Source organism: Lissotriton vulgaris, chromosome 1_1 (assembly GCF_964263255.1).
Source record: "Lissotriton vulgaris chromosome 1_1, aLisVul1.2, whole genome shotgun sequence".
NCBI classification, from domain to species: Eukaryota; Metazoa; Chordata; class Amphibia; order Caudata; family Salamandridae; genus Lissotriton; species Lissotriton vulgaris.
In genome coordinates, this window is record NC_141685.1 from 229,089,155 (window position 1) to 229,114,003 (window position 24,849).

Genomic DNA, 24,849 nt, shown 5'->3' on the forward strand with positions numbered 1-24,849 from the left:
TGCCATTCCAGGCCTCTACGTGACCGAGCCACCACTGTAACTCGGTTCGGACCTCCTCCGACAGGGGAATGGAGTCCGTGTACGATAGTCCTCTCTGAAGATGCTTGATCTTCAGGCACTGAAGTGCCCTGTAATGAAGGGGATCCGGGAATATTGCCTGAATCGATGAGGCCAATATCCCAACTACTTTGGCAATCGCCTTGAGCGTAACCGTCTGACTGTCCAGCAACTTCAGAATTTCTTTTTTCAAGTCCCTCAATTTCGCCTGAGGGAGACACAGTTGTGCTGCCTGAGAGTCTATTGTGAACCCTAGGAAGTCTATCACCTGTGTCGGCACCATCACCGACTTCTTCTGATTGATAACAAACCCTAAGCTCTGAAGCAGCGTCGTTGTCATGCCCAAATGCTGCTCGAGCGTGGACTGGCTCTGTGCCAAGAGCAAGATGTCGTCTAGATAAATTATAAGCCTGACCCCCCTCTCTCTGAGGTGAGCCACCACTGGCTTCATCACCTTGGTGAAGCACCAGGGAACTGAGGAGAGCCCGAAAGGAAGAGCCAAATATTTGTAACACTCGCCGTTCCAGAGAAACTGTAGGAACCTGCGGTGTGGAGGAAAAATTGGTATGGACAGATACAAGTCTTTGAGGTCCAGACGGACCAACCAATCTCCCTCCTGCAACAAATCTGCTAACAGATGAATACCTTCCATTTTGAAATGGTTGTAAGTAAGGTACTGGTTGAAATCCTTGAGGTTGAGCACTAACCTGTTGCCACCCCCTTTCTTCTGAACAATAAAGACGTTGCTGCAGAAACCGCTAGTTCCGCCTTGGCATTGAACAATTGCGCGTTTCTGCAGCAAGTCTGCAATTTCTTCCTCTATGAAACTGCAATCTTGTTTGGAAAAATGGAGAGTCGGTGGAGGAAATGCTTGTGTTGGATGAGAATAAAAATCCAACTGAAACCCTTGGATGGTCTGCAATACCCAAGCATCCTGAGTCAGGGCCTGCCACTGTGGAAGACAATGATGTGTACGACCCCCCCCCATGGAAGTAGAGAGATATCTGTTGCACTAACCAGCATTGTGCTGGGACTTGAAATTCGCCCTGTTGTTTCCCGATTGGAACCGATCCCTGTTGAAGCATCAGCGGGACGGGTAAAAGGTACCTCCGTGGGTGGAGTCCCACTCTCCTCTTCCGCGACCATAGTCGCCGCGCTGGGAGCCTTGCTGAAAGCCCCGGCCTGACAAGCAGCCCCTACCTTGCCCGGCCCTGTTGAAAACACCCTGGGTAAGGGCTCTTTTGATACCGCTCTGAGCTTTGTCCACGGTGGTGAATGTCCCCACATATTTGGAAACATCCTTGACAAAACAGTCACCGAACAAGTGACACCCAGCCAGAGGACCTGGCTCCGCCTCTGCCACTTCTGCCAGGTTACTGTCCATTCTTAGGAGCAAGGACTTGCGTCTCTCCGAGGAGATCGCACAGTTTGCATTGCCGATGAGGCAGATAGCGCGCTGGGTCCAGCCTGCCAAAATGTCCGGGTCGACTGGTGTTGTACCTTCTTTGGCTGCTAGAGCCATCTCCAGTATTTTCGCTGGGGGACCCACAACGTCAAGTATTTTATCTTGGCAACCGCGCCAAGCACGGTCCAACCCACGTTTGGGGTCCTTGGAGAATTTTTTCAGGAAGGTGAGCATGCTTGCATCGATTTCTGGAGTTTCTGCCACGTTGTCTGGCAGTTCCGGACGTGGACACTCTGACTTCAAACGATTGCGGACTTCTCTAGGGAAGCTTTTCCGCAGGTTTTCATGGAGATAATCCGACACCGCAGGGGGCGGGATCCAGTCCGAGGACCGGGGATGCACAATGTCCGAAGGATCAAAAGTGAAAGGAGTGATGACCTGTTCTGCCGAAGCCTCGGGGGCAACTTTAGCCTTTTTTGGAGGAGGAGGTGGTTCCTCCGAGGTATCAGTGTCTGTGTCCGTGTTGGTGGTAGTGGTATCTGTATCCACCGGAGCCGGGCATTTAGCTTTCGCCTTCCCGCCTGCGTAGGCGTGTTCTGCCGTACCTGTCGCTGGCAAGGATGCCAGTGTCTGAGAATACAGCCATTGTTTCTGGGTATTCGAGCTTGTGGCGGAAGAAGGGGCTTCCTCCTTCTTCTGTTTCTTCTTTTTGTCATACCCATGACGCTTAGAAAATCCCTCTAGTTGCTTCCTAATAGGGCGTAGGGCCACAGCTAGTGCCTGCTGCACAGTTTGAGGGACTTTAGTCTCCATGGCTTTATTCACGGAAGCCTGGACCGAAACATCTAAGGCTTCAACAATGTTGTCCTCTAAAACAGCCTCCTGCTGTCCATCACCAACTTCCTCCTCCCCTCCATAGTACTCCTCAGGGTCCTGGGCCCATTCTTCCATGATGATAAGGAGTCAAAAATAAATGCCACACAGGGATAGCTCCCTTCAGTTCACAACCAGTGGGGGTAATGGGGGGGGGGGGTCAGCCCAGAGCACACTAATAACTTTGGAAACGTTACCCAAACCCCCTCAGCAAAGCTGTACTCACTAGGTCAGAGACCTTGGCCCAAACAGTACAAAGAGCGTGTGCACACTCTGGGGGCTCGATTTTACAACCTGGGATAGGTGATCATACAGGGAGCCTGCCGGTGTGTAGAACGCACTGAAAGTGCGCTCAAGTTTGCCGTGGGAACCACGCCGAGGCGCACAGACCAAACACTACCAAATCCACCCAAAACTAGCCCAAATTGGTCGCGTTTGGGTGCGCGCGTCGGCTGTGAGCCACCCAGGCGAAGCGTGAGAGAGCGTACAAGGGGAGCCCAACGCGTGCTGCAGCGCTGCAGCGCTGCCAGTAACCGGGCCCTGGTGATGAAAGCGACCAGCTCCCTGCCGGTCAGAGACCGTGAATTCTGCGCGTTTGCGGTCGCGCGCTCAGAAATCTATCCTGAAGTCATCGGAATGCCGCGGCAGCCCGAAATGAAGCTCTGAGTATCACGGAGCGCGGAAACAAGCTTCCTAAAAAGCACCAATAAACCACAGTTGTACAAGGTAACCACCTTAAATAAAACGTTCTAATAACACATAAGCATACAATGTAAGCAATCCAGAACATATACCCCATGCAAAAGCAGAGTAAAGGGGATCAGAAAATAGGTGCACTTAACTCTTGCTGTGAGCAGCAAAGAAAGAGGATGATAAGAGCACGCAAGGGGTTCTTATGGACTATGGGGGCGTGCCTATGTAGTTTGTTTTACTGTTTTTAATGAAAATATACATTTTCATTGGCTGCTGTGTTTATTGCAGTAAAGATTGAGAAGCATAATCTGAAGCCTCCGGTCCTGTAATAGAATCCGGAACGTCGGAGGGGAACCATGGAGACGTCGAGGAGGAAAGCAAAAACAAATAGGAGTGCGGGCGCTCAGCATGTAAATCCGAAACAAATTTGTAAAGACAGGTAACGATTAAACTACCATGGAGGTCATGAAATGGAGGTCTTGTGCCAATTTTAAATGGTGTACAGAAAAACGTAGAAAGACAGTCTCTGGTATGATGAAATAAATAGGCAGACTGCGCACTTTCACACGTGGCTGTAGAGATATAAGCAACACGTAGGCAGCATAAACCGAGCAAGCAGAGCGAAAAATGACCTTGAGCTTAATTCAGTTGTAGAAGATTAATCACGCAGCATCACCATTTGAAAAGGCAGACAGTGTAGATTTGAGCCAGTAGCACTCCTCTTTCCCCATTCAGAACAAACGTCGAAACAGTCCCACGTAAGATTGAGGGAAAATCCCAGCTGTCATACCACGACTCTCCCACACAGATTAAGGAACTGAGAGAGGATAAAGTCAGAAGAGCGCAGACAAAATGGCATGGCTAGCGCACACATGTAGCACACTTCTTTATGAGACAGTGTAGGCCTCCATGAGTGGCAATTGAAGGCACAGCACAAAGCAAGAAGAGTGCAGACGTTGGTGAAAGGCAGGCTTACCCTCACTGAAGAACCAGCACAAAGGGTAGACGTTTGCAAGCAGGCTTACCTTCACTGAAAGCACAGCACAGGACACAGGCACAACACAAAATGTGAAGAGTTAGTGGGAAGTGGACGCCTAAGCTTGAATGGGCATCTCCTGTAGTGGTAGTTCGACAGACGCACAGGCAGGCTAAAGTGGGCAACCGACGAGAGGTCACTGGTGGGGTCAAGGATTCCAGTTTAAGGTAGATGCTTAGCTTGAGTTACTGTAGAGTCTGTACTTTGAGTTGCTTGAAGTTTGAAGAGGTGATAGATGCAGGTTATTTTGAAGATCGTCGCCAAAAATTGTAGTGATCAAGACCACGCAGGTAGATGTGATTATAGAGGTTTTATTCAAGATGGTACAAGATCACAGAAAGACCATATCTAGACCTCATCAGGAGCAGCCAGCAAACAGCTGAGCCCAGTCAACTGTGACTCATTTGACTCACAACATTCGAAGGCATGTCATCACTGTAAGATTCTACAGGCAGGGGAATGCATAACATTGAAGTCAGGATGTAAATAACAGGCACTCGGGTTCTGCTTTCCAAGCTTCACAGTAAAATTTGATGGTTCCTTTAAACAGCGAATAGTTACAATAAGTGAAGGCAAAATTTCATTTCAGGGTGCCAAGTAGTGCTCTACTAACTGCTGATTGATTTATTGTAACAAGTGTAACATGAAGTAAGTTGGCATAATTTAACCCTTTCGATGCTAATGACGGAACGGTTCCGTCATGAGCATCGCTCGAGCTGTGCTAATGACGGAACCGTTCCGTCATGACCACACCCGCGATAGGAATTTCAGCACCGGGGGAAAATAGGGGCCGCACGCAAGGTGTTAAATTTCACCCAGGCATACACCTCAACTCTTTGCTCTTCAAAATCCTCTTTTTCCCTCTCTCCTAAATGAACATCCTCACATCTCTTCTCCAGCCCCAAACACACAACACACCTATTCACATGTAAACACTGCATTTTGTAAATATTTTGACAACTGTTTATCTCCTTCACTCACATTTACACATAATCTTAATTGCAACTGGAATAAATTATCGTTGCTCTGTAGGTTCAGCAGAGAGGCCAATGTTTAGATGACCATGAATTCCGTACATCTTTTGACCCATTGACAGGCACTGTGAGAAGGTGGCAGTGCCTTCCGTCTCAACTCGGGTGCTGTCAATCATGGCCCATTAAAAACACCTGAAGGAGATGCAAAAAAAACGGATTGGTGGTAGTGTCCCCTAAAAAGGGAAAACGTCTGCACATACAGTAATATTCTTCTCAAATTGATTATTTAAGATGTATACGTAGAGCGAGAAAATTGATTAAGTTGTCTGAAAACGGGTGCTTATGTGGCCTGATATACACCCACCACCAGGGATGTCAATAAGGCACAAATGCCTAAATCACAAGAAAACGAAATAACACGCCACTTTAGCACTCCTGTTCGTGTTCAATTAGTGTACGCCATAAAAATGTATCTGGCTATTTAGAGTCCAAACCCGTTGTTTTCTATAAGCTTAGTCCAGTGGTTCCCAAACTTTTTTGACCCGTGGCTCCCTTGACCTAATCAGCAGTTGGCCGTGGCTCCCCACCGTTTATTTTTTTTACCAGTGGGCGGGATGTAAGCCCGACCTCGGGAGTACTTCCTGTTGTCTTCCGTAAAGTAATTGGGACGCAATGAAGGTATTATAATGATATTAGTAACAAAATATGCATGGAGGCGCCCTGGGACATGGTGGCCCCTGGATCAGCCACACTCCGTTTACCCGTCACTAGTTTCACCAGGGAGTGACAAACTCGCCCTGCTTGGGGGCCTTTTTCTCAGAGAAAATCATTTTTTTTCTGCATGTGTTCGGGAGCCACCACCTCCTCCCAGGCCTCAAAACTGACCTCAAAGTTCGCCTCCTTCAAAGACACTTCCAAATGTAACTCACGCCCTCTCTATTATCTTAAGGAAGACCTTCCAGTACAGAAAATTATTTTCTCCATTACTATGGAAGTGCCTTCCCAAAATGTTCTTGTGCTCGAGTGTCTGCCATTTATTGCAGTATTATACCTCTACTTGTAGTTTGTACGTTTTTACAACTTGCACACATGTCACTTTTCCCCCCTGTAATGTACTTTTTGCTACCTCTTGTATTTTGTTTGCTCATATTACTGCCTCATGCAACTTAACTTTTGCAATTTGGTCACTTGTAATTTTCTCATGTATCATTACTGTTCCTATTGTGAAGCACTCTGACATCTTCGGGCATTCCACGTAGGCCCACAAGTGCCTGACCTGTGCAGCACTTTCACGATAGCCATGTGAGGTTAAATTACATATAATGAGGCCCTGATTTTGAGCAGGGTGGCATAGGGTGGGGCACTTAATGCACTTGCAAATACTGGAAGATGAGGATCGGGTATTTACTGGAAGTGGTAAATACCTCCAAATTCTGAGCTCCACTCCATGAAGGTAGCATTAAAGCACCAGACTCTGTTGTTTTGCCTTTTTACCCGGAGTTTTTGCAAATACATTTTTTGAAACCCATCAGTGAAAAACTGCATGGGTGCAGTCATGCCTGCAAAATACAGATGTTTCATTTGTGTGTGCTTTGCTTTGTTCCCCAGAGCTGCCACCGTGCGCCCCCTATAATGTACCTTTTGCTACCTCTTGTATTTTGTTTGCTCATATTACTGCCTCATGTAACTTACCGTTTGGTTTTGTTATTTGGTCACTTGTAATTTTCACATTTATCATTACTGTTCCTATTGTGAAGCGCTCTGACACCTTCGGGCTTCCCCGTAGAACTCCCTTCACACTATCTCTCACTGCAAAGCCGAGAACACACGGGTACAAGGAAGACAAGCTGGAAAAAGACTTTGAAAAGCCACGGTTCTGATCATCTGGCTCGCTTTTAAAGCTTGGCATGAATCTCACGTTACCCGCAAAATCGAAGGGCTTTCAAGCGGAGCTCAGTGAAATCGCGCGCCACTGCACTTGCTACTGTTCAAACGATTGAAAAATTAAAAAGCATTGTGATGAGACATTCCTACATTCCTGCATTCGTCTGCGACACTTACTTACCGATTTGAACAGGGTCAGGCAAGGCAAGGCACGACAGGGCAGGGCACAACACACGGGTAAAAGGAAGACAAGCTGGAAAAATACTTTGAAAAGCCACTGTTCTGATCATCTGCATCTGACTTCCTGCATGGCGGCGCGGCGCCCCTGGCTGCTCATCACGGCGCACCAGGGCGCCGCGGCGCACACTTTGGGAACCACAGGCTTAGTCAATACTCATAGTTTGTACATTGTCCGTATTTGTATTCATATAACTCCAAAGTCAGAGATCCAAGACAGATTGTATTAATCCAAAGATTCGTTTATTAAACACCAATAGTTTATAGCAACTTCACAGCTCACACTGCCGACACGTGTTTCGTCTCACAGAGACTTATTCAAGGCTGGAAGCATTAATAAAAAACAACAATCAATACTAAATATATCATTGGATACCTATTATTTACATCTAAAATAAAATTCTTAATGGTTTCATTAAGAAACGGAAAAACACACACACATATTATTATATACAAATTAAAAACGGCACATGAACACAAAATCATTTCCTTACTTAGTGTCCTATTTACATCACCATATGTTCATGAACTCGGAGAGTCATGCAATCACAACATTTCTTTACATTTCTTTACACATTAAAAACGGTACAAAAACACAAGTAATTTTATTGATGACTATCCTATATATATCCCCATAGGTTTGTGGGTTCTACAAGTTATCAGATCACAACATTTCTCTAGCTATAACCTTTATGTTTTGACCAGAGGTCTGCACTATAACACCTGAAGGAGACTCAGTTCAAAGTAGGAACTATACAAGAGCAAGATGCTACACAGAAAAAATGAATAAACAATATATAAAAAATAAAAAATCTAATATTTTAAACATGTAAAAAGAACACATAATATAATATTAATTACATATAACATAAACCTACCAATATTATATAAAATAAAATAATAAATACATTTATAAAAAATAATTCTTTTCAACTAGAAATTATTTACAAAGACATTTGTTTATTAAAACATATATATATATTTTTTCTTACCTTATAAAACCACACCAATAACAAAACACTTCAAACATTTTTATTAGATGTCTTTCCATAATTAACATAATTAATACACAATAAAAAATATTAATAATAAAAAAACTAACATGAATTGACTACACACACTTTAAAACTATAATATCCCCAACACACCCCTAAATTAAACTATAAAGTATTACAATGCAATTAAAACATATTTTTAAATTAAAAAATAATCACTAGTAACAACTAATAATTAAATAATTTAAATGTATTAAATAATTTAAATGTATTTAATACCCACCCTTTACCCCTTTAAAAGTAAAAACAGCACACAAAACAATAAACAATTACCCAAAATAATTATCCAATAATGACCATTAATTAACAACTATATATTAATTATTGAAACTGAAATTACTTCCCACCCTTTACTCCTATCAACACCACAACACACACATTAAAATTAATTACACAATTACTATCATTAATTACCAAAAACTGAACTAAAATTGATTAACAATTAGTAATTAATTCATAAATAAAAAATAAAAAAATTACTTCCCACGCTTTAAATCTATAAACACCACAACACACACCTAAAATTAATTACACAACTACCATAATTAATTACTAATTAATTAATTAAAATGAATCGACAACCAATTATTAGATTATTAATAATGCATTGGTTTACACTTTTAACACTATAACAACTCCATTAACCAAATTTTAATAAATAAAAAAAAATTAATACATTTAATATAATTAAATTACTTTTCACCCTATTCCCCCATAAACCCACAACCAGTTACGGAACTAAAACCGCAAAATTCAAATTAAAAAAAATTAACAATTACTAAAAATGTAACACATATATCAAAAATACAAAGTATTCTTATACAAAAAAACGTAGATTTCATAGATATAAAATATATACTAAAATACATACCATTAATAAAAAAACTATATTTTTAACAACTATATTTTTGCAAACGATATTAAACACTTCAATGTTTTTTAAATCAATATTACTTATCTTAGGTCAATACTCTTGAGCACGATATTCTTGCTGTCAATATTTCTGAACCCTGATATTAATGACTTGATATTTGTGCAACTCAATATTTTTTAGTCGATCTCTGCACCCGTTTTAATTACCACTGGGTGTGAGGATGGTAAGGGTCCCATCCACTCAAAGCCTTGGTTTTAAATACAAAGTTTCCTGAGGAGCTTGGAGTCTCCTCCGGGCATGGGTTGCACTTATAGCCTTTTTAGAGAATACAGAGAGAAAGGAATCAGTTTGGTCTTATGCGGCAAATACCAAGCAAGTGAGCTGTCCAACCTTCATGTGTAAGGCACACTCAGTTGTGTAAGAAAGAGAGGGCCACCCTGCAAGGCACAACAGAGGACAAGGGGCTGCTCTAAGCCTGTTTATTTAGTGGAATGACCCCTAATAAAATTATGTGGTAGTTTCTGAAACTGCCTCTTACCCAAAGGTGTCTCATAGGAAGGAATGATTACAGTGAAGTCCATTGGTATTAGTCTCTTTGTGACCGCATAGCTTTCTAGGCCCAGAACCTTTAGGGCCCTTGTTGCAAATGCGTTTTCAATTGACTCCATGCGTTTCAGGATCCACCTCATGCTCTCAAAACGGGGAAACATCCTTTACAACGCAACTTTTACCACGCAGTGCCTTTACGACGCAACTATTACAATGCAAACCATTACAACGCATTGCGCTGGGGGGCGCTCCAGGATAGGGAATAGATTTAATTTACTATCAAACACCTACTATCCACGGGGACTGGAGTTGGAATAGTAAATTAAACTATTCACTATCCAGCTTGCGTTGTAAAAGTTGTGATGTAAAGGAATGCGTGGTAAAAGCATGCGTTGTAATGTCATACATCCCACAAAACGTGTTCCTCCCCATTAAGACAAATAGTCCTCACTTAGCTCTATTCCTGTTGGAGGTAAGATTCATCTGCTATTGGTGAGTGAATGGGAGCAGGAGTGACAGATGGAAAGTAAATTAAATGAATACTGTCATTTATCTCCCAAATGGAGATCCTTGAAAGGAGGGCACTCTGGGTAAAAACATTCTATTTATTTTCTTTTTGTAAATTGCTGAAGTCAGATCTGGGGGCCTTTCATCTCACTCCTTTCTCAAGAGTTCAAGGAACTGACCTGCCCTACCTACCTTAGATTACTTCGCCTGACTGGCCCAATATCCACACCATCAGGGATTGGCTCATTTTGTCATCATTAACATTTTTGATTATGTGTTCATTGCCCGTGGGGGAGAGGGGAGCATGGGAGTGGGGTGGTATTTGGCGGTTGGTGGAAAATTGCTTGTGCTTGTGTAAGCTCGGGAGTGCACCCTTGTGCGATCTTGTATATGTCATTGACTTGTGCTACCTTTGCATTGCTACAATATAGAAAATTTGAACATAAAGTGCTAAAGTCATGGAATTTTCGCAGTCTACAGTGTTACCTGGTTTTATTGCCCATGCTCATTTTTAGGTCTTGGCTAGGCAGCGCAAGCGCTGTCTCTTCGAGGCTATTGTTAGCTTATGTTGGGTATTGATCCCACCTATTATTTACTATTACTTGACGTTATTCTCACTGACATTTCCTTGCTTCTTATTGGTTAGCAGCTGTAGGCGTCCTACTTCATTGTGTGTATCTTCACAGCACCCCGGGAGCATGGATGCATTACTTATGTCCCTCCACTGCTCATTTATTTAGGTGCTACTTTTCTCTTGGTGTGGAAGCACTCTACCAGCAGTGTTAAAAGTACCATCGCTCGAGAGCCAGCTGGCTCTGGGTAGAGGGCTGCCAGTGGGAGCGGCAGGTAATTGGAATGTCTCTGTGTAAGCACTGTTGGCAGCAAAGCATGACACATCGTTGAGGGGGAGAGCCCCGCCTACTCATAGTGTCACTCAAAGAGGGCTATTTATGGAAAGGAGTTTCCCATATTCATGAGTATCACCCATATTGAACATCAGGTGTGTGCCAGGCAGAGACTGGTGTCCAACCTATGACTTCACAGTGTGGCTCACACCTCCAGGGCATCCACTCCTGACTTTCCAGTTCATCCACAAATCCAGGTGGTGACTTGCTGTGCCTCAGGGCAAAGTCCAGAATTTAATTCAGAGCATCATTCACTGTAGGCTATAGGCCAGTCCTCCAGCCTCCCCTCTCCTCCTCATTCTGTCCCTAGTTCACAACATGAAAACTGTTGTTCCGGGCACTGCCGCCATTGCAGTGCTTAATTTAAACCGGTGGTTCCCAGCGCTCATAACTGGCACTTAGTTGTCAACAAAAGCACTTATGACAGTCTGCCACATGATCGTGCTGTATTTCTAATTTAGATATGAACACATCAGTTGTTTATTAACACAACATACATTAAAAATTACTTATACCTTCCGCCCAAGGCATTGTTATAACTTGGGGGGCCGGGAATAGCCTGGAGTCACACTTGCAGGAGTGCGAAGGTCAGTGGTTGTGTTGGTAGTGGTACTGTCATTGGTATCCCTGGGAGGGTCAATGGGTGGTGCAAGCTACAGTGGCCTCCTGGCAAGAGCCCTGGCACTTACAATTTTACAAATTAACCACTGCTCGTCTGTAACCACTGGTGATCAGAAGAGAGTGCCTTACTGTAAGCATTGAAGATCTCTGCAGTGCCCCCACTCTAGGTACTTAAGAGAGATCCCAGCAGTGTCTCCACTGTAAGCAATGCAGATATATCCAGTAGTGCCTCCCATGTAATCGCTGCACATCCCAACAGTGCCTTCAATGTAAATATGTTATCACAGTAAGCAAGGTAGATCCCAGCCGTGCTTTAACTGTAAGCACTGGAGGCAGATCCCTGCAGTGGTCTAATGTAAGCATAACAATAGACTTCAGTTTCTCTACAGTAATCAGTGCCTCCACAGAATGCACCGCAGGTCACAGCAGTGTCTCCACTTTAGGCACTGCAGACAAAAACTAGCACTGCCATTGCTTTAAGGACTGCCAATCCCTAAAATGGTTCTCCTGTGTTCACTGCTGACTGATCTAGCAGGGTCTCCACTGTATGCAGGGCACATCCCATCAATGTTCTAGCTGTAAGCACTGCTGATCTGAGTGACACCTCCACTGCAAGCACTGCATGCATCCCAGGAGTGCCTCTACTGCAATCACTGCATACTCCATTCCTACCTTTACTGTATACACTGCAGACACCCCAGGGGTGCCTCTACTGCAATCACTGCATATTCCATTACTACCTTTACTGTACGCACTGCAGACACCCCAGGGGTGCCTCTACTGCAATCACTGCATATTCCATTACTACCTTTACTGTACGCACTGCAGACACCCCAGGGGTGCCTCTACTGCAATCACTGCATATTCCATTACTACCTTTACTGTACGCACTGCAGACACCCCAGGGGTGACTCTACTGTAGTCACTGCATATTCCATTACTACCTTCAGTGTACGCACTGCATGCATCCCAGGTGTGCCTCTACTGCAATCACTGAATATTTCATTACTACCTTTACTGTAAGCACTGACAACCAAACTGAGCCTTTACTGAAAGCAATGCAGGTCCCAGCAGTGCCTCCACTGTAAGCACTGCAGGCAGATCTAGTGGTGTCTCCACTGTATGCAGGACACATCCCATCTGTGTCCAATCTGTAAGCACTACTGATCTGAGCGTCCCCTCCACTGAAAGCACAGCAGACATCCCAGGGGTGCCTCTACTGCAATCACTGCATAGTCCATTACTACCTTTAATGTAAGCACAGCGGACATCCCAGGGATGCCTCTACGGCAATCACTGCATATTCCATTACTATCTTTACTGTTATGTTATGTTATGTTATTTGTGTCTTTTATAGCGCTCGGCTACTCAAAAGAGTGTCCCGGCGCTTTATTGACAGCCTGAAAAGACAAACACAACACACAGATTAAAAGAGAACAGGGTCAGCAGAATGAATAAATCTAGGAAGCAAAAAGCCAAGTTTTCAGGCCCTTCCTGAAGGCCAACAAATTTGAGGTACTGCGCAATGTCAGGGGCAGAGAGTTCCAGAGCTGTGGAGCCCGGGACATAAAGGAATGACCTCCAATACGGGCCTTCCTCACACGAGGAACAGTGGCAAGAAACATCGAATCTGATCTCAGAGATCGTGAAGGGCGATAAAAGACGAGCCTCCTTTGAAGGTATTTAGCCCCTGCGGCATAAAGAGCCTTGTGAGCAAGAGTTAAGGCTTTGAAAACTATCTGCTTCCGGATAGGCAGCCAGTGAAGAGACTGCAACAAGCCAGAAACTCTGACTCGTCTATGCAGGCCAAAAATGGCAAGCGCTGCCGCGTTCTGGAGCACCTGCATCCGTTGCAGGAGATATTCCGGTAGGCCAAGATATAGGATGTTGGAATAGTCCAGTCTTGAACCGATCAAGGCATGTACCGTAGTCCTCCTGTGGTCCTCAGAAAGCAAAGGGAAAAACTTCCGAAGCACGCGGAGAAGACCAAAACAGGTGCCAGTGAGGGCAAGGATCTGAGATCTTAAAGTCAGGCCATTGTCAATTCTTAGCTAACTGAGACGACCGCACCGGGGGAGACATGTCAGCAGGCCACCATACCTGCCAGTCCGGATCGGATTGACAGCCGAAGAAGAGCACCTCCGATTTATCTGAGTTGCACTTGAGGCTGTTCAGTTGGAGCCATTTGAAAACAGCCCCAAGGCACTCGCAGATACTCTCTCCATCAAAATCCACTCCTTTCCGACAGGTAAAGAGCAACTGGGTGTCGTCGGCATAGGATACGATCTGGGCCTCAAAAGACTCAGCCAGGGCCGCCAGAGGGGTCATAAAGATGTTAAAGAGAGTCGGGCTCAACACAGAGCCCTGCGGGACTCCGACTCCCAAAGGCGGCATCTCAGCAGAGCTGAAGGAGGCCCAGACCGTTTGTCGGCGGCCGGCCAGAAAAGATGTAAACCAGCTAAGCACCGTCCCCCTCAGACCGATCTCATGAAGTATGACGAGCAAACCCTCATAGGGGACGGTGTCGAAGGCCCCCAACAAGTCAAGCATTATCAGCACAGAGGACATCCCACAGGTGCATCTACTGCAATCACTGCATATTCCATTCTCCCTTTACTGTACGCACTGCAGACACCCCTGGGGTGCCTCTACTGCAATCACTGCATATTCCATTACTACCTTTACTGTACGCACTGCAGACACCCCTGGGGTGCCTCTACTGCAATCACTGCATATTCCATTACTACCTTTACTGTACGCACTGCAGACATCCCAGGGGTGCCTCTACCGCAATCACTGCATATTTCATTACTACCTTCACTGTACGCACTGAATGCATCCCAGGGGTGCCTCTACTGCAATCACTGCATATTCCATTGCTTCCTTTACTGTATGCACTGCATGCATCCCAGGTGTGCCTCTACTGCAATTACTGCATATTCCATTACTACCTTTACTGTACGCACTGACAACCAAACTGTGCCTTTACTGAAAGCAATGCAGGTCCCAGCAGCGCCTACACTGTAAGCACTGCAGACAGATCTAGTGGTGTCTCCACTGTATGCAGGACACATCCCATCTGTGTCCAATCTGTAAGCACTACGGATCTGAGCGTCCCCTCCACTGCAAGCACAGCAGACAGCCCAGGGGTGCCTCTACTGCAATCACTGCATATTTCATTACTACCTTCACTGTATACACTGCATGCATCCCAGGGGTGCCTCTACTGCAATCACAGCATCTTCCATTACTACCTTCACTGTACGCACTGCAAGCATCCCGGGGTGCCTCTACTGCAATTACTGCATATTCCATTACTATCTTTACTGTACTCACTGCATGCATCCCAGGTGTGCCTCTACTTCAATCACTGCATATTCCATTACTACCTTTACTGTAAGCACTAACAACTAAACTGTGCCTTTACTGAAAGCAATGCAGGTCCCAGCAGTGCCTCCACTGTAAGCACTGCAGACAGATCTAATGGTGTCTCCACTGTATGCAGGACAGATCCCATCTGTGTCCAATCTCTAAGCACTACTGATCTGAGCGTCCCCTCCACTGCAAGCACAGCAGACACCCCTGGGGTGCCTCTACTGCAATCACTGCATATTTCATTACTACCTTCACTGTACGCACTGCATGCATCCCAGGGGTGCCTCTACTGCAATTACTGCATATTGCATTACTACCTTCACTGTACGCACTGCATGCATCCCAGGGGTGCCTCTACTGCAATCACTGCATATTCCATTACTACCTTCACTGTACACACTGCAGACACCCCAGGGGTGCCTTTACGGCAATCACTGTATATAATAGGGCATTTACTAGAATAATGCAGGTCCCAGTGGTGCCCCTACATGGTCGGGCTGGTCTAAAATGCAATCAGTCTGACAGTGACAGAAGAGCTCGTCGGAACGGTTCGTGTGTGGGCTGTATTTGTGGATGTGTGTGGGCCTATTCAATGGTCTGGTGGGCAGGAGTTTAATGTTATTTTCCAAGATATTACCAGAAACACTTCATGCAGCAAGCACAAATGTATGCAGTCTCCTATACATTCCTTGTGTACTTCCCCACCTCCCTGTCCCTCCCAGCTGCCCTCCATCTGTTCTCTGTAGTGTTTCCACCTCCCATGCACCCACACACCTTTCTTTCACTCATTCATTGTGTTGTTCTCAATCTGAAAACCTCCCATTGCCCAGACCTGTCAACTTGTGACTTTTTTATGCCGAATGAGGAGGGGGCGTTGCCATGAAGGGCAGAGCTTAGTGCCAGCACAGCCCGAGAAACTTCTAATTGTACAGCCCTGTAGTAACTACCAGAGGTCAAATTGGTGTTAATTTAAGTTGTTCTGTTCGAAGAATGCTGCACCCACGTCCAGAAACTCACGCTGCATACCAGGATCTCCGACAACTGACTAACGTTGTTGGAATCCTGGCATGCCGCGTTCTGCCTCAGATCATGGGACGATTTACAAATAATGGACAGTGTAAGAGGACATCCTTATGCCATGTTTCCAGCACGAGGATGTTAACATAGAAGATATACTACAGCGTCTTCCCCCTTTTAATGAAATAAAAACAAATTGTAAAACACATTAAAAATATGAACAGAATTTGAACAGGATTTCAAACGAACAAAATTAGAAAGAACAGATGTTCCAGGTATTAAGACATCACACAGTTATTAAATCTTGATGGTAACTTTCTGCATCGAGTTTTCAAATCAGTTGAAGAGACTTGAGAGTTATTATTTGTTGCAACAGAAATGGTGTCAGAAACACATTTATGACTAGAATACGAATCACGAAGGGAAGAAGCATTTTCATAATTAGGAACAGTGTCATGAACAAAATGAATCCAATCAGAATCATATGAATCACGACTGTAAAGCTTAATCAAAGAATCAGCTTGGGAGTCAGAAAGCAAAACAAGCGATCTTTGATTCCACCAGCCCTTTTTACCAAGAAGAGCTGAGTTTTTGCTGACACCAGTGACTTGAACAGGTGGAGAAAATGTAGAAGACCCCTTAAGAATCTTTTGGGGATTCTTAATGAGAACCCAATTGCCAACCTTGAGTAACGTGGAATTGAAATGTTTGCCAGCATCATGAAAAGATTTCATATAAGACTGTTTATTAGCAACTCTAAATGCTACTTCTTTGTTACAATGATGAATATTGACATGCTTCTTAACTAACCAATTCGGAAACAAATTGGTATGAGGAGTTCTGCCTCTCAATAGAGAAAACGGAAAAACACCTGTAGTGCAATGAGGAGATATATTGTACGGCCAAAGTTTTGACTCCAAAAAATCTTGAACATCGTGTTGAGAGGAAATAGCAGTTTGAATTGCATCTTTCACTAGTCTGTTAGCTCTCTCCACCAGGCCGTTAGATGTTGGAGAATAAAGAGCAACTTTAAAGTGTTTCACATCGCAATCAGTGAGAAATGAAGTGAATTTTTGAGAAATGAAATGGGAGCCATTATCTGACACTAAAACAGAGGGGAATCCTTCTACAGAAAAAAACTTTTTTCAAAAACTTTATGGCATTAGAAGAAGTGGGAGCATCACATAGCATGTGATAAATCTACTTAGAGTGATAATCAATCAGCAAAATGATGTACCTTATATCATGAGGTAATAAGTCATAGGGTCCAGAGAAATCTAAGATAACTTTGTCCCAAGGCTTTGAAGGAAAAGACACTGGATGTAAAGGGGTGTTGATGAGTTTCCATTTTTTGTCTGACAATAAACATTCAAGACAAGAGTCAATGTGAAATTTCACTTGAGATTCCAAGGATGGCCACCAATAGTAAGTCTTAAGGAGTTGAGAAGTTTTGGATATCCCCAAATGACCCATATGAGCAAATTTAATGATTTCATTCCTGATATCAAAAGGTGGAACAAACAAATCATGTCTCATGATCATATTATTAACGAGAGATAATTCAGAAGCCACCATTGCAAATGCTTTCAACTCATTAGACAGTTTCCTAATTTCTGGCCATCCTTTACCAATATAATTTGAAACTAGTCTGAGATTCTCATCCTTTTCTTGCGCTCTTACCCAGGATTCTTCAGTGATGCTAGAGAATGAATTAATGGCATCAAGAGTTGCAATAACACATTCTGTGTCTTCTGAACTCTCATTTTCTGAATAATCATGCAAAGCCATATGAGGTAGTCAGTCAGCTCTGAAATTTCTTCCACCAGAAATATGTTTTATGACAAAATGAAACTCTTGAAGCTTAGAGAGAAGTCTAACTAACCTCGAGGAGGTTTTTCCCAAACCATTGCCAGTTAAAAGTTGAGTAAGAGGCTTATAATCTGTGAAAAGTTCAAATTCTCGTCCCCAAATGTAATTTCTGAATTTCTCAATGGCCCAAACACAGGCAATAGCCTCGCGTTCGATAGTGCTGTAGTGAGTTTCAGAAGGTTTTAACATCCTTGATGAAAAAGCTATGGTGTGTTCCTTGCCTGAGACCCATTGGCCAAGAACCGCACCCAAACCAGTGAGACTTGCGTCTACCATATTAAAGCATTTTGAGGAGTCATGAAAAGGGTGAAGAGCAGGTGCATCAATAATGAGATTCTTCACCTGAGCAAAAGAAGAAGAAACTTCCCCATACCAGTCAAATTTTGATCCTTTGTGTAAAAGAGCACGTAAAGGCTCCACTGTCTGGGCATAACCTTTCACAAAACGTGCATAATACTCTGCAAGCCCAAGGAAAGATTGAAGAGAATCTTTATCTTTGGGAGGAGTGGCATGACTAATGGCTTTAATGAGAGAAGTTTTTGGCTTAATACCCTCAGAGGAAATTGTATGGCCCAATTATTCTAGATGATGAGTGCCAAATTTGCATTTATCAAGTCTGATTTTCATACCTGCATCATTAAGCTTGCTGAGTACAGAATGTAAATTGTTTAAATGTGATTCACAATCATCAGCGTATACCAAGATGTCATCTTGATAAGCCTGGACTCCTGAGAGGTTTTTGAAAAGGTTGTCCATGATTTTCTGAAAAACGCTGGCTGCAGAAGCCAGGCCAAAGGGTAATTTAAGATACTTGAAGACACCAAAAGGTGTGACGAATGTGGTGAACTCTTGAGAATCAATTGTCAGGGGAACTTGATGATAAGCTGACCAAAGGCCAATGATTGAAACATTTTTTGCCCCTCCCAACTTAGCAAGAAGTTTGTGTATTTTAGGAAGGGGGTGGCAATCAATGAGAATGTTTTTATTTAACGTGTGCAAATCTGCACATAATCTGACCTCACCATTTTTCTTCCGGACAATCACACTGGGAGAAACCCACTCAGAAGAGTCAGAAGGAGCAATTACACCCTCATCACATACAGTTTTAAGAACAGACTTAAGTTCATCTTTGGCACTAATAGGTACAGGACAAACTTTATGCACAACAGGTTGAGCATCAGACTTCAACCTAATTTGATGTTGGAATCCTTTGACAGTTCCCAATTTCTTTGAACATAAATTTGGAAATGTATTTAAAACCTTTTTAATGTCAGATGAATGATCTATGAGAAATAAACATTCTGTATCGGGAAATAGGTCATCTCTAGAGCCAGCAGGAACATAACCCTGAGGAGGGTCACCTAAAGAAATAGGATTATCAGAACCTGGAATAAGAGGTAAGCCCATTTTCGTGAGGTCTTGCCAACCTATGATGTTGCGTCCTTTGACTGCAGCATAAACCTTCGTGAAAATCGACCTTTGTGAAAATCGACCTTCCTAAACATTCAAGTCTGTAATTAAAGTAACCAAGCATATCAATGCCTTTGGGTTGACATCCATTGGAGATAAAGAAATATATCCTTGCCATTTGTTATGAAACATAACATCAGAGAGAATGGTTAAAGGAGAACCTGAATCAGCCATGATGGGAATTTCAATATGGCCAAAGAATACAGTACCCAATAGTCCCTTGACACATTGAGAAGTGAAGATGGAATTACATTCTATAGAAACTACCATGTCTTGAAAGTGATCAGAGCAGTCGTCAATTGAGTCAGAAAAGTCAACATTATTGACTCTGGTGGTTTTCTTGGAAGATCTGCATAACCTTGAAAGTGACCAATCTTCTTGCAAAGAATACATTTTTTACCAATTGCAGGACAATTAGGGTAATTACTTAAATGTGATTTAGATCCACATCTAAAACAATAAGTACCTTTCTTTACAAACCGTTTGGTAGATCTCTGTGTGGAAACAATATTAACTGAGTTAACGTCTTGTGAAGAAACTTTAAAAGCATTCATAGGATGTTCTTGTTGAAGTACTTTAGAGGTAACAGTAGACCTTTCAGTACTTTTGGCGATGTCTATTGTTTCTTGAAGAGACGGTTTCCTACAGCTAAGAAGTCGCTCCTGAATCTTCCTAGAAAAACAAGCGAACACAAATTGGTCTCGAATATAAATTTCAGGATCAGCTTCAAATTCACATGTTGATGCTAGAACTTGCAATTCTGCGATATATTCCTCCACAGACTCATCTTCTCTCTGTTTTCTTTTAAAGAAATTGTGTCTTTCTAGCATTATATTTGGTTCCTGGTCATAATGTCTAGCAAGGCGTGATAAGGCTTCTTTATATGAGTTCTAATGGTCAGCATCACAACTTTCACCAGACGGAGTAGGAAATTTAGGCAAGTTTTCAAAGACGTGTTGAGCCGCAAGACCAAGACAACCATACAAAATTGCAACTTTGCGTTCTGGAGAAGAGTTAAGAGGGTCAATGGCCACAATATGATTTTCGAATGCTTTTACCCATTGCCGCCAAGGAATGCTGGGCTGTCCAGGATTATGCAGAAAAGGAGGTGGTTGTGCAAATTGTTGATAAGACGCCATGTTTGAGTCTTAAGACAAGCGATTAAAGAAACTTGTATACTGTAAAATACTAGCAAGGTTTTGAATACATGAATGAATAAAATTACGTAACAACATGAAAATATTAAATAAACAGTATAAATAAACAAGTATTCAATATTCTACAGAGAATGTAAATGCAGGGTAAAAATACATTAAAATAAAATCGAAATAAATGTCTTGTAAAAGTGTCAAGAGAAATCTTCAACTTTAAAGTTTAAAGTTAAACACAACAGTGTAAGTGGTGTGCCTGTCACTGGTATTAAGTGCAGGCATAATTGAAGAGCTGCGCATGTGTTAAAGTTTATTAATTTGAAAGGTGTGCCTGTCACCGTAAGACAGTGCAGGCTTAATCATACCTTTGACGAGAAGAAATCCACGTAGGAGTGAAGAATCACTCGGGCGTAGTGTGTTACCTTGGAAACCAAAACCGATGTTAAAGATTGCCGTCCTGTACGCTTGACGTAGGTGCGCAAGCGTCGTGGAGACGTCAACGGGATTTGAACGTCACTTGAAGATGCCAGTTGCTAGGGGTGTCATCAGCAAGAGGAAGAAGTGACGTAGGGTCGGCCTCGTCAAAGAAAAGCAAGCAGAAACTTCTTTTTTTTAAATCCCGGGAACTGCAATCACTATAGGCTATAGCAGCGGGGAAGTCAAACAGTCAGGAGCGTGGAAGTCTTCCGTTCCCAAGGAGGATGATTTCAAGAAGAATCCGTCAATTCTCGCGAAAATGACGTTTGCAGCTGTAGGGGTAAGTTCCTTGTCGCCAAATGTAGTAATTACCAGAAGTCAAATTGGTGGTAATTTAAGTTGTTTATTTCTAAGAATGCTGCACCCACGAACGGACACTCACGCCGCATATCAGGATCTACGACAACTGACTAATGTTGTTGGAATCCTGGCATGCCGCGTTCTGCCTCAGATCATGGAATGACTTACAAATAATGCACAGTGTACGAGGACATCCTCGTGCCATGTTTCCAGCACGAGGATGTTAACATAGAAGATATACTACAAGCCCCCTCTCCTGATGAGTCATCACTGCCTCCCCTCCCCTGCTGCCTAAAACCAAAATCAAAGCTTTTGAGGCTGTCACTGATGTCCGCAGGAGGTTTCCCACCTAATAATGGACATCAGCTGAGCTAAAACTCTAAACAATTAGCTGCAAGCCTGCTCTCTTCAGAGTTCCCCATCTAATTGTGTGCCCACCATGTGAGCTCCTCACCATGTGACCGTGTGAAAGGAGCCAATATCTTGTGACACACAGTGGCACCGTGTGAGTTGGCAGGTCTGATTGTCTGTGGTGTTCCTCTCTCCCACCCTGATTCTCTTCTATTGTCCATGGTGCCACCCATACAACTCTCCTCTCTTCCTCCATAATAAGCACACCCCCTCTCTTGATGCCAGCACACTGCTATTATGTGGGTGTCAGCTACGTCTTTTATTCCACAACCTTTGTCAAAGGAGTGATCCTGAGCAAGCTTTGTACCTCATGTGCCTCAGGCTGTTGATCTTCCAAAAGAGAAATGTCTTAGCACCCATACGAAAGCTGTTTTGGGCGCTATACAAAGCTGAAAAACTGGACATTTAGACATAGGCAGATGGCTCACATGTCGTTGTGGCTAGGGCAGAATGAGTCAGATGCCAGGTGTAACCGCATGCACTGTCTTACTGAGAGTAGAACCTTTGTCCTGCAGTTTGCTAGATTGGCTAAAGGAGCTATCAGGGAGTATGTGACCTGCCTGTTTAGCTGCTTCACAAACATACTTTAGAACCTGCTGACGTTGGAGTGCATGACAGCCGGATGTTGCTATCTGGCAGGCCCAGTTCAGACTCATATACTACTCCTGAGATAGATTTACGCCTTCAGATTGTAGCTTTTCTTCTTTCAGCCATTCAATGTTAGACTAGGCCCATATAGCCTTCTCCACTCTTAATAGGGCATCCTATGTCAGGGAAGTCATTCAGAAACAGAAGTATCATTATATGTACTCATAAACACTACCTTAAATTTTTACCTCTCCTTCTCTTGGCAAGCCTAAATATAGTACTGCCCAAGGTGTGGGACCTAAGCACTACTTCCTACTTGTTTTTGCTGGGAATTCTATAATATCTTTGTCACCTTTGATACCTGCTGCTTTCAGTCCAGCCTGCACCTCATTGATAGGGATTCAGACACAGTGGTTCTGATCCTAGCTCTCCACACCTCCTTAATTTGTCCATTGGGTCACCATGATAAAAGTGGGGCACTCTCTGCTTACTATCTCAACAGTGAGAAGAAACCAGGCTGCCCCTCTTCTGACTCTGCAGCTTTATGTACCCTGGGAATGCAGAGAGCAGGTCTACCTCTAGACAGGAGTTGATATTCATCTTTGGGGATGAGCTCTGCCATGCCTCTCGCCTCCCATCCTTTGGCCACTGTTCCTAATGACGATCTCACAGCTCTGTGTTAGTGTGGCATTTAGGCTGTCCCTCTCTCTCTCTCTCTCTCTCTCCACATCTCTCCCTGGCGAGAGGGTCTTCCACCTTCCACTACACCATGTCCATCTTTCTCACAGGCAAGGGGGTCCACCACTAATTCTTTTAATATACATCTGTGCATCTCCTCCATTTAGCATTTAGTATTGGAGTTCCAGTGGAGCATCAGTCATTTCATTAATGATTAGAATCTGGAGGACTGCATTTGTTTAAGGTTAGAGCCTGATGGTAGCTCTTTCCAAAATGCTTATATTTATGTAATGTGAAAACAAAAATAGGGTTGGCTCTAATCAGCAAGGCTGAGCCTACATATCAAATAACATAGAGAAATGCCAATACTGATAACATTTATTCAATGGTGGAACTCAACATCCACATCAAGAAAAATAATTCAAGATAGGGTATTGCTACTAAGTCGCAATTTTATTTTATAGAAATTCAACAGTCATTACATAATTTATCTTTTCATAAAAAAGGAGAGAAGCATCAGAAAAATAATGGAGGACACATTAAACTACATTCAATAGAGACTTCAAACATCCTAAAACCTCAATCATGTCACAGTCAAAAAGCATTCACCGCATTCATACCTCAATCACACATACCACATACTACTATTACAGGAAAAGGAAATACAAGCTGGATCTGCACAAATTATACAATAATTCAGTACAATTATTTGATAACAGTACATTCCAATGGATTTTTGAATTTTGCACCATTCATTAGAGATGAATACACTGGTACAAATAATGACTGTGCTATTAATTATTTTTGTAAAATCGAATCTAAATCCCCATGTTTTTGGGTTGACACCTTTTAGTAACCAAGCAATTGCAAATTCCACTTAACAATTTGCCTTTTTTTCCGAGGAGGTTGCTATATGAGGAGTGCAGTATGCGATGGGCTAAGTAGCTGCACTCCCTTACAGTACAGCATGTACTAGGTGTATCTGTGTGTACAGTGCCATATTTGACCCCCCACACCAGTCATCCGAGATGTAATGTGACAGTTTGTGTTGTTCTGGCTAAACTAGTTTGCCTTATCATGCTTAAGTAATATACTTAAATGTTCTCTTGTTTGGCTATGAAGTGGTTATTTAACCCTGCTAGTACATGATATGAATTGCCTAGTTCATCAGATCAAAAAGCAAAGTAAAAAACATTGTCATTTACAATACTAATAGCTCTAAATTTCAAAAATGCAAGACCGATTGCATTGCAAATGCTTGTTTAAAGTTGTATCAGCAATATAAATCTGCCAGCTTTTTTAAATACACAAAGTAGACCTAGACGTGAAATACTACTGCTCTATGAATAGAAAACACACGGTTTACCCAAGTTTATCCAGTAATTAAATGCAATCAGGATATATAACGTTATATATACAGTATACCATTTTCCGATTGGAGAGAATAGCAAATAAAAAGACAAACAAACTTCTAGAGATAACAGAACAATCAATAGAACAATCAAAGAATCCACTGTGAGGACGTACATGAACCAGGGACTGTTCTATGTTCCTACATTTTAGGAACTTCAAACCTGTGATTAAATGTATAATAAAATAACACACAAAGCTAACAGCTTAACTTGTGTTTCCATGTGACTAGGATGGAGAATATCTGTAAGATACATCATAACAAGGCTTGTTACTTTGAAAAATTACCATAAAAGACCGGGTTCCATGCTGAGACAAACTGGAATAAAACATGTTTTTATTCTTTGTTCTTCTTGAAAATTCACATTGCTCATCAACATTGCTGTGCTGGAATGAAAAGAAGAGTATGGCTACTTTTGAAAGAAGGAAGTCC

At 42.9% G+C, this 24,849-nt stretch overlaps 1 long non-coding RNA gene across 1 annotated transcript in view; it reads left to right on the forward strand.

The window, feature by feature from the left end:
* Window positions 1-24,849, forward strand: part of LOC147741957 (uncharacterized) — a 111,042-nt gene that overhangs the window by 25,316 nt on the left and 60,877 nt on the right. The gene's annotated exons all lie outside the window — the stretch shown is intronic.